This window comes from Agelaius tricolor, unplaced genomic scaffold (assembly GCF_023055355.1).
Source record: "Agelaius tricolor isolate 1412-34295 unplaced genomic scaffold, bAgeTri1.0.p SCAF_12, whole genome shotgun sequence".
Classification (NCBI taxonomy): domain Eukaryota; kingdom Metazoa; phylum Chordata; class Aves; order Passeriformes; family Icteridae; genus Agelaius; species Agelaius tricolor.
The window spans coordinates 24417190-24428702 of NW_027269272.1; positions in this window are offsets into that span (position 1 = coordinate 24417190).

Sequence of the window (11513 nt, forward strand, 5' to 3'; positions counted from 1 at the left end):
AAACGTTTTGAGTGGTAATTGCCATATGTCACCATAAAAAATTACCTTAATTCTTGCTCAATTACAATAAAGTGAAATATTTCCACGGAAATAACACTGGAGTGTTTACCTGGTGGTTTCGCAGCCTTTGGATGTTGTGATTCCCAGAGTGATTGGGTTTTTAAATGGCTTTAGAAAGGGGAGGCTGAAATATGCAAATAAGTCCAAGGCACAGAAAGCAGCTCAGTTAATTCTCAGGAGGTGCTGAATGGGAGGATTTTGAATAGAACTTGGTTGTAGGGGGAGAAAAAAACCCCAGCATTGCCCAAATCCATCAATCTTCTCACAGGACCAAAACACTCTGTTGTAGCACTCCATATTCATCATCTTTTTGGGGACAAGCCACTCTTTTTGTTCAGTGAGAGGTATAAAACACCTCGACTGCTGAGCACGGCTTTGTGATGTTCCCAGGGCAGGGATGGCAATTTTTTACATGGGATTGCAATGTTGGAGACATTTGGAGTGTGCAATTAGCCACAGCACTCTGCAATTTGGCTGTCAGCAGGGAGGAGGAGATTCCTCCTCCGAATCCCTCAGGATTTTCCTGCAGTGCCATGAAAATGTCACCACGTGCTGGTGTTGCAGGTGCCTGATGTGACAAATTCCTGTCCCCACAACCCATCTGCAACTCTGTTTTGGGGCTGGGAAAAGGCTGGAATTTTCCCAAGGTGGCTCCAACTAAACCAAATGTGCTTCAAAACCACGCTGGAGGTGACAAACTACATCTAAAGCACTTCAGACTCGATTTATTTGGACAAGGAAGGGCTGGGTGGGGTTTGATCCATACCAAGAGCAGCCCCAAGTGTCACAGTGAGTTCTCCAAGGCCAGACCTTAAGAAGATACCATGGACAGCCCCATAAAGTCACACCAGCCACCCCTTTTTGCCAAGATCCCCAGTTCTGTCAAGGCATGCAGGGGATCACTTGCAGAACACCAGGCTCACTCAGCCCTTTGCCATGGAAAGCACCAGGAAAAGCCCAAAAAGTGCTGGAGGTGGTGGGTCTGTGTCTGAAATGGAAGGAATCTCTGCAGGAAGACCTGGATTGGCAACATGCCATGAGCCTACAATCCCTGGAAGTCCAAGCAGAGGCCCAATAACACATTCCCATGCCAAGGAGATTCTGACTGACCACATCCATCTTTAATGATGGAGGACACAGGAAGATCCTCTTGGATTTACCAGCTTGGGCTGTTGCTTTTCATTTCAAGTGAGCTCAGTTTTTTGAAGAGTAGGAACAGGTACAGCAGCAGCCTAAAAAAATAATCAGTGGGGTTTGCCTCCTCAGCCTGTGATAAGAGGCAAAAAACCAAACCTGAGTGTCCTTGTTCCCATCTCCTCTTGGAAAAATGAGGAAGAAATGACAAAGGAGCAAAATGCCAGAGCCTGGACTCATCCTGGTGCTTGAAGTCAAACATCTCAACACTGTCATGTTCATCCAGAGCCAGCCTGAGCTTCAGCGTGTCCCCAGGGTCTCCAACACATGGAAGTGCTAGAGAAGGTCCCCTGGCCTGAAAAGGAGGTCACATTAATATTTCAGACCACATTTAAGCACAAGTCCTTCAAGAGAGTTTCCAGCACACTTCTCTGCGTACCTGGAAATCCTCTGTTAAGCTGCTTTCTTACCCAGGCTGTGTCCAGCTGTGCTCTGCAGCTGCAAACATCTGCCTGCAGCTCTGCCACCTGCCTGGGCCAGCTGTGACCGCACATTCTGTCACCACTGAGATGATGAATGACACTGAGGAATGTTTTGTGGAGGACATCAGTGACCAGCTGGCAGCACAAGGGGACAGAGCCTCCAGCTGTTCCAGGGGAGGCTCAGGTTGGATGCCAGCTGGAATTTCTCCATGGAAAGGGTGGTCAGGCTTTGGCAGGAGCTGCCCAGGGAGGTTTGGAGTGCCCATCCCTAATTCCTGGAGGTGGCACTCAGAGCTCTGGGCTGGGCACAAGGTGGGAATCTGGCACATCTTGGCCTCAATGGTCTTGGAAATCTTTACAACCTTAATGACTCTGTAATTAAGCTAAAAAATTAAACCAGCTGAATTTCTTAATGGAAATTATTCACCCCTTCCCAATCACCTGAGCCCAAAGCCATCCATCCCCTTTATCAACACTACAGCACAGCAGGGGAGCAGAGTTCATAGGGAGACCCAGAATCAGCTCTGCAATTGTCTCCAACAATTATGGAAATTGGCCATTTCCATAGATTTTAAACTTCTCAGCATTCCCTGAAGATCTTCCCAAGAAATAAACCTTTTTATGTGATCAATTTATCCAGCACAAACTAGAAATACAGATCTGTATTACACACATCTCCTAGTCCAGGCAGCTTTCCAAAATACCTTTGCCATGAATTTCAACTAATTAAGTCATTTCCAAGGTACAGTATTGCCTGGAAGAAGAAGTTAATGAAATGAGTATATGATCCTTTAGCTAAGCTTCATAGTTTAGGAAAGAATTTGAACCTGTCATCAGGTCAGTCTGAAATTATTCATGTTTAAGGCAAAAATGATTCTGAATTAGCCTTAAGTTAATAATATGCTTGATAAAGGTTTTTGTGGAAGGAAACCTTAGGAAAACTCTTGTGGAATTTTTAGTTTAGCTTTTTTTTTATGATGGAATTTCCCAGAGGAAAGACAAGCCATTCAAACAGTGCCTTTGATCTGCTAAATTTCATATAAAAATTTGTCATTAGCACTCACAAAAATTAATCTTTCTGCATCCAGTGTGATTTAAGCCATGCATGCTTATGAGATGTACATCTCCACACTATATATGATAAAAAGTGAATTTGATCAACTCCACTCATCCTTCAGCAGCTCTGATCACTTCTGAAGGTACTTTGCCCTCACCAGTTCGTTTTCATCTGAACTATTTCTTATAATCCCCATCTTTGTGCTCCCAGCAGCTGCATAAGAACAAAGCCCTGCTCAAGAAACATTTCCTTGCAGGACATGTAATTATTAAATTGGGTTCTAATTACAGATCAGAAATTACAGACACTTCTTTAGCGAGAAAATACCCAGAATGCCACAGAGAAATTCAATGCCCATTTGGAAGTTAAACTAAGATCATTTTAGTTCAAAAAAAAGAAAAAAAAAAAGAAGATATTTAGGGCTCAACTCATGCCTCCTGTATGAATTACATGTGATGATATTTCAGATGCTGCTAGGCATTATTGTACACAAATATTACTTCCTATTAAAACATCTAAAAACATATGTCACTTCTGTGTGGCAGCAGCAGCAGAAGAGTCGTTCAGTCGGCATTTTCTGTGGGAACAGAAAGGGAAGGTGCCTCTGGATATGTTCTTTCTATAGAAAGACAGACATCAGCGTGCTGCCAAAGCCCTCCAGGAAAGCCTGAGCTCCAACAGGAGCACTCAGCTCCCAAAAAGCAACTGGGAGCCAAGGGAAGATTAAAGAGATTAAAGCAACCAGCAAACGCTTGGTGCAGGCTCCAGCTGAACCTCAGCTCCTCAGCGGGGCCTTGGCAGCACCCAAAACCTGAGAGGACAGACACCCAAGTGCAAAATTCAGCACTGTTGGAGCAAAGCAAAGGTTGGTGGCTGGAAAGCAGAGGCAATGTGGAGGTAAAACCTGAGGTTTGGCTCCAGAGCTCCTGGCAGGGAGCCCAGCACTCAGCAGGGGCGATGGCAGGGACAGGCGAACACCCACACCCCACAAGTGGTCATCCCACAGACACTCCCACAGGAAAAGTCCATCCCAAGTGATCCCAGCAAAGAGAGATCACCCAAAACACAAAGTTCTTGCAGTAACTCAGAATTTGGCTGGTGCAGCCAAGTGACACAAACCGGAGCTGGGCCTTCCCCCCATGGCCAAGGACGTTGCCCTCAGGATGTCAGAGAGGGCCTTGGCCATGGCTGGGGAACCCAGAGTGGAGCCCTCCCAGCTGCACCAGTCCCCCCAGTTGGGTGAGATGAGCTTCCAGATATCACAGATATCCCAGATTTGAGATGGGAATCTGGAACCCCTGGATGGGTCAGGCTAGAAGGGTCCACAGGTTGTCACTGGTGCCACCTCCCCGCTCCAGCAGGGCCATCCCAGAGCAGAGGGCACAGGGTTGTGTCCAGAGGTGGTGCCACAGTTTTAGCTTTTATATTTTTTGCATTCTGTGCTGCTTTAGTGTGTGGGTCTGGGCTTCACATGAGGGGATGCTGAGCTCTGTGCACAGAGCAGGGAGACAAAACAATTCCTGCTCCAGCTGGGCACCAAGGACAAATGATCCAAATCTCAGCCCAAGAGCACAAACCCCGTGGGCTGGAGAGAGAAAAACAAGCAGGGTGGGACTGCAGGGGCTAAAGCTGGGATGGGACAATGAACTGCAAGGTGCAAATGGAGCAGAACTGATCCAAGGCAGAGACCCCGGGAGCGCTGGTGCATTTTGGGGCCATTTTGGTTCATCTTGGGTGCAGCCCTGGCTGGGCTCTGGTGCTGCCCAAGGTGGATCCATGGAGGAGATGCTTGGAATGAATCCCTGCTTTATTCTGGGACTCTGCCCAGCCTCTGCTCCAGGGCAGCCTGCACAGGGCATCAGGGGGTCTGGAACATCCCAGTGAGGGACACTCCACACCCTCTCTGGCCAGTCTGTGCCAGTCACCCCCACAATAAAGATATTTTTCCTCATGTTCTGGTGGAATTCCCTGTGTAATTTCTGCCCATTGCCTCTCCTCCTACTGCTGGGCCCCACAGAGCAGAGCCTGGCTCCAGGCTAAGGAGGTTTTTGGGATCTGTTTTTCCCATCCAGCACAAAGAGAGTGGCTGTGGAAGCACCTTTCTAGCAGCTGAAATGTGAATCCTCCCTGTGAAATCCCTCCCTGTGAGATGAAGGGAGGAGAGGATCCAGCCCATCTGATCTACCTCATCAGGCTCTGTCTAGGGTGGCTGGAGAAGGAAATGGGGTCAAAGCTGGCTCCAGCAGACCCTGCCCAGCATCCCACAGTCCCTGACGATGGAAATGTGTGAGGAGAGCCAGAGATGCAGTTAACAAGATTTTGCTGCCATCTTCTGATGAAAAGACATCACAGGGGGAGAAATGCAGCTACTGGGCAGCACCACATCCCCTGTGCCCTGCAATGATCCCATGGGAAACCTGGCTCCTTTGGCTCCCAGCAACCTCCTGGGATTGTTTGAATAAATTAATTAAATTCCTGCTCCAAAACTCAGAAAACAACCCTGAGTATGCTGCAGTACCTCCATCACTACTCAGCAGTTAAATACCATCATATTGTGTTTAATAGCAAATATTTTATCATTGAAAACCCCTCCATGCTTCAATTTCCAAAAATCAAAGGTTACATCAAAATTACAGCTTTAAATCAGAGGCACGAATGAATTTTCTTCCAACAGTTAATGGATTTTCTTCAAATTTTACTTTGTTCTCTAAAAATGGGTTAAATATTTCAGTCTCTCACTTCATGGAATGTTTCCACATTGGTAGTTCTTGAAAATAAAAAAAGGGACTTTATATAACATGCAGAAAAATCAACCTAGCATTAAAATAAACTTCTTCTGAGGATAATAACGAACAGCCTACTTCTCTTTTGCATTCCAGAGGCACAAGCCCTGCTCCTTTCTCAAAAGTACCACACACAACTTCAGCTAAAACACACAAAACAGTGAAACTGGAGCAAGAACGGTTCCCTTGCAGTGCCTTAAGCTGCAAAGTTTCTGCAGTAACTCAGAATTTGGGTTTTTCTGTGCCACAATGAAAACCAATCCATGAATTTCTGTTCTGGTGCTGTTTATCCTCATTACAGACGAACTGAAAGATTCCTTTGAAAGCCTCCCTCTCCTGCTCAGTGGAATGTCACAATAAAAACACTTCAGACTATGGAATTGAGCCACTGAGGGGCTTTTCTTCCTTCCTGGAATCACAACATGGTTTGGGTTGGAATGGACCTTAAAGCCCATTCAGTGCCACCCCTGCCATGGCAGGGACACCTCCCACTGTCCCAGGTGCTCCCAGCCCCAATGTCCAGCCTGGCCTTGGGCACTGCCAGGGATCCAGGGGCAGCCACAGCTGCTCTGGGAATCCCATCCCAGCCCCTCACAAGGAGGAAATCCTCCCAATATCCCATCCCATTAAAGCCATTCCCTGGGTCCTGTCCATCTGTCCATCCCTTGTCCCCAGTCCCTCTCCAGCTCTCTCCCCTTCCTGCACTTCACTGCACTTGGGATAATCTTGTAGATACTCCAAAATTCTTAATATTGTGCCTAAATATGTAGTTAAATAGTACAATTTAAAAAATCATCTGTTTGTATTTTTTTTCCTCCACTATTCCTCAGCTTCTGTGGCCTCCTACATTTACCCCAGGGGCAAACACTGGACAGAGCTGGGGAAAGTTCTCTAATCATGGAAGAGAGTTACTGACCTCAATTATAAATTTGGGCAGGAGAAAAGCTCTCTCCCAGCCCCATTTCCTGCCAGCCTTTGGAGAGGAGCAGTTCAAGGTGGGTGAGTGTCAGATTGAATCAATCCACCATGTTCTCTGGAAATTGGCACGAATTCCAGGTGTATTTGAGTCCCACGCTTTGTGCCTAGCAGGAACACGTCCAGTTTGTCCTGATTTCCTCACCAGATCCTCTCTAGGATGGACCAGGGATTTATCCCAAACTCAGATAACCTCTCATGGAATAAATCCCCAATTTCTCTTCAGCAATGAGCTCCACAGCATCAGACTAAATTTAAATGATGGCAATAATCAGAAATCCATAATATCCCGTGATTATTGCCGAGCTTTGTTTACTTCTGCAAACCTAATGCCATCTGATTAAATTTCACCATGTTTACACATCACACCCTGGAGTTCCTCAAACAGCAGAAAATGAGATTGACTCTTCAACAGAAAGTGATAATGGGATGCAAATCCATCCATTCCCAATGTAGCAGATTGCATTGTTTGTCATGGATGTGGATCTCCAACACTGGCACCAAACACGTCCTTAACTGGCTCACAGCTCGTCCAAAGAACTTTCATTTAATATATTTATCCTCATGCATAATTGATTGAGATTTCTTGCATAATTGTGCCTTTTTTATGAGTTTAATGGTTTTAGTTCATCAGTTGGGAATGGTGTGGGAATTGAGGCAGGAAAAGTCACGACCACACAGACACAGAATTGACTGCCAAAAAACCCCATGTTCAGCAGAAGAGATTCACTTTCCATGAATTGTGTTCATCTTTAACCAATCTGCTGAGAAAGGTCACATCCAGAACATGGATCAGAATTTTAAAAATAATATATTTCTATTCTCTTCCTGCTGCCTTTCAGGAACACAAATAATCAACAATACCAAAGTGTCCTCCTTAGGGACAATTCCCCTTATCCTTGATCAAACAGCTCTTAAGCTGAGTTTTCCATCACAGGGTATTTCAATCTCTGCCTGCGCTGTCTTAAAGTACACAAAAACTTCTGTCTAGGCTTCCAAAGAAGCCTAAATCAAGATTCACTGAATAATACAAAGCTGATCAAATCTCCTGCAGTGAATAAATGAGAAGCAGAAATGTTTGCTTCGTTTTCTGGAATAAAGCATGGAAAAGGCCCAATCCAACAGCTCTGTCCCTAAACCCTCCTTTTTCCTGTGATGCCTTCAGAGTTAGAATCCTGGTAGAAAATTCCATGACACCTAAATCCACCCCTATTTAGGATTCCTACAGTCTTAAATCACCCTAAGCACATATTATGATAAAAATTAGGACTCCCCTAACAGTGCTGAACTATACCCAACACAACATTTCTCCTAAATTCACAGTTGGCTACTAGAGCCTTCCAGGTCCTCAAAATCCATTTCAAAGACCTATTTTTCTTATTTTTTCCCCCTAAGTTCAGAAACAGAAGCCTTTCCTAAAATTGCAGTGATACCACCACGGTGATGATATCACAGTGAAGAAAAACAAGAGACAGAATAAACAGCAGCCAGAGGCTACAGTAGAATTTTTCATGACTATTCAATGCTGGGCTGTAGAATTATCCCCTCACACAGAGGATTTATAATTTCAGGCAGAAATTCAGGTAATTATGGTTACAGAGAACACTGAGTCTATTGAAAGTTTATAAGACCATAGAAAAATGGCAAACCTGGGGAGAAATCACCCTGGTGACTCACAGAAATGTGTGCATTTATCAACACCATGTTCAGAAGTTACCAAAATGGTCTTATTTGCCCAATTTCCTCTCTATTTTCCTGTTATCCATGAGGATCATCACATCCTATTCACTGAGTCAGGCAATGCCAACATTCCTGGTGAATTTAGTTCACCTGATGTTTATTTTGCTGAAAAATACCTTTTTTTCATATTAGAAAAAGTATTAATGCATAGGAAATGTAATGATCTTCTAATAGCACAGCTAATTACTGATATTTTTTCCTATTAGTGAAATGTCATTAATGCCTCCCAACAATGAGCTCAGACAAATATTAGGAGACATTTTTAGATGTCTTGTCCAGAATGTTGCGAAGATAATGATAAATAGACATTCTCAAGTGTGGAAAAGATAAAAATCTCTTAGTCCTTACTGTTTAGTCCTTAACTATAAGGAGAAAACAAACTCCTAATGGATTTTGACAGATAATGAAGTTGCAGGGATGAAAAAAACAAAGTGTGCTGGTTGTCTTTGATGTATTGTTTCTTGAGGTGGTACCACAGCCTAATTTTGCTGCTAAAATTCCTCCCTGATAAATCACTCGGTCGTGACATTTAAATGAAGGCAAAAGAAGAGGCTTAAAATTAAGAAGTCTTTATGAATATGTTGTTGCAGTGGATAAATGGATTTATAGCAACAGCACAAAGATCAATAATTCTATTAAAATGGAAAAGTGATTTTCTCCCTCACCCCACAGCCAGTGGGATGCAAGTTACTCTGAAAATACAGAAATGGGATAAATTGAAAAAAATATCAGAATTAGGGCACTAAAAGTGGGAGTATTTGGGCTTAGGACACTTTTAATGAGTGCAGCAGTTTCTTCTTAGAGTATCAGCAATCCAGCTAAACTAAAGTTGGGGTTTTGCGGTCTGATGTTAAATCAATTCCCAAAAAGGGGAATGAAAATGAAGCCAGCTCCTCCACGGAGCTGCTTCGAGCCAGAGCAGCCAAAATCAATGGGATGGAGGTTTGGAACTGTGCCACAGCCCAGCTCCCCACACCACAAACCAGTCCAGACAATCCATGGGCACAGGAAAAGTTTGTGTTCCCTGCTGTGAGGAGCCACTGGAGGGACACATCCCCAAAACCACGGGAGCCACTGGGGGAAAATGGGAATTCAAGTGACAGAATTGGTCCCACACCGACTTACACTTGTGGGGTTTTCTCCTCTGGCGTTTGGCAGGGCTGTGGAGTCAAGGAGGAACCAGAGAGGAGAGCTGGATGTGAGCCCATCAAACGTGGGCCTTCATTTCAGCTGCCACAATTGTAGGGAAGGACACTGAGCCCACGGGATGAGGGGTGTGGAGGATGTTCTTGCCCTCCACCCAAGGTGGCTCATCCCCCTGTGAGAGCTTTGGAAGAGCCTCTCTGCTTAAATGTGGCTCCAGGGGACATGGAAATGAAATCTTTATCCCAACCTGGCTTATTATCCTGCTTCCCACCCCTATGGATAACACCTGCTCGTTACCTGCACCAGAGGCCTGCAGTGGAAGTTCTAACCCAATAAAACCATAGAAAGGATTTAAAAATTAAAACTCCCCCTCTGAACCTGAGCAGAGCAGCAAAGGACTGGGCAGTGGGGGTAAATCCCTTTTCCTGACTGAACTTCTAGAAAATAATCCTTTATTTCCCTGTTGTACAGCTCCGATTGCCACAGGGCTCCTTCTCCTGGTTCTCCCTGTCTCCACATCTCCCATCTCCAAGTCCTTTCCCACTTCCTCCACCTGCAGTTTCCCAATAAGTCCCTTCTCCCTCACAGTTCCACTCCACAAGGGTCTGGAGTGATAGGACAAGAGGAGCGGCCCTGAACTGCCAGAGGGCAGGGCTAGATGGGATTTTGGGAAGAAATTCCTGTCTGGGAGAGTTTTTTGGGAAGAAATTCCTGCCTGGGAGGGTGATGAGGACTGGCACAGGCTGCAGCCAGCAAGGATCACCCCTGACAGCATCATCCAACTGCTTCTGCTGTGACAAAATAAACTTAACTAGACCTACATTTATTTCTTGGATGTAGAGCTCACAGCTAAAAATCCTGATCCAGGAAAGTCCATAAATAAGTTTCCCTTAAGTACAAAGGAGCTCGTTCCTTTCCATGAGGTCACCCAAGCGTTGAATAATCAGATATTTAGTCCTTGCAGAAGGGATGTGAGAGCCTCCAGGACAAACAGGAGCCCTGAGGGAGCACTGCACCCCCATGAACACGATATTTATCTGTACCTGATGCCTTGAGAAGCTCAGTCACACATAAATAATCAGGGCTAGAGCAGTGTTGAGAGGAGACAACTGCTTTTAACCAGCACAGAGCTGCTAGAAAAATACTTTCAGCAACAATTTTCTTCATTTGTCCTGCTGATAAATTCTCTGGGCAACAACTTTCACCATTTTTCCTGCAATCAAGCACATCGGTTTCCTTTCTATTTTAATTTTTGATATTGAGAAGCAGACTCTTTTGTATTATTTAAGTCCCCAGCCTAGCCCTGGCTTTCAGAGAAGTCTGATTTTTGTGTCTGAAGCTCCCAGCCCCATCCACTTGTGCCACCAGTGGAAATCTGAAAGGGAAAGTTCAGCTGCTGACGATCCAAATTAAAATGGTTCCCTCCATTTGAAAGGATGTGGAATTTTCTCCTAGATTGAGTTTGACACTGTATCACTAAAGTGAATATAATTCACTGTGATCTCCTTACCATTTAGAGCCAATGGCCCATTCATGTGTAAATGCACAGTTAAAGGGGGAAAAAAGTACAGCAAAGACAGACCATAATGTCATCTGTATCCAAGCAATCACTTCCATTGTGGTCCTGGGATAAAAGGAGAGGTAAATATTAAACAGAAAAAAGGATTGTGGTTTCACAGGCATTCAGCAATGTCCATTTTAGAACAAAATCCAGTCACTCACTGTATTTCTGTTTTAGCCTACAGACTCGGGGATTAAATTCTGTTTAATACTGAATCCCACCTACTCTGCAGCCGGAAATTAAACAACCCTGCAGGCAATAATAATCCTGGATAATTTCCCACCAAAAGATCCCAGAGCAGGAACCCTTCGATGGGAGATGACCACCACAGTGAAGCAGCATCCTCAGCTGTGGATTCCAGGTGTGTTCTGAACACCAGGGCATGGAAAATGCCTGAAAGGCACTTCCTTACCCATTCACTAAGCCAGAAGCCAAGCCTAGAATCAAGTGGGTCCTACAGCACTAAGGGAATAAGGAGTGACAGATAGAAAGTGTAATTTTAGAATGATAAAGTAGGAAAATAATGAAGGCCAGTCCTCAAATGAAATAATCATCAGGGCACAAAAAAGGGGAAA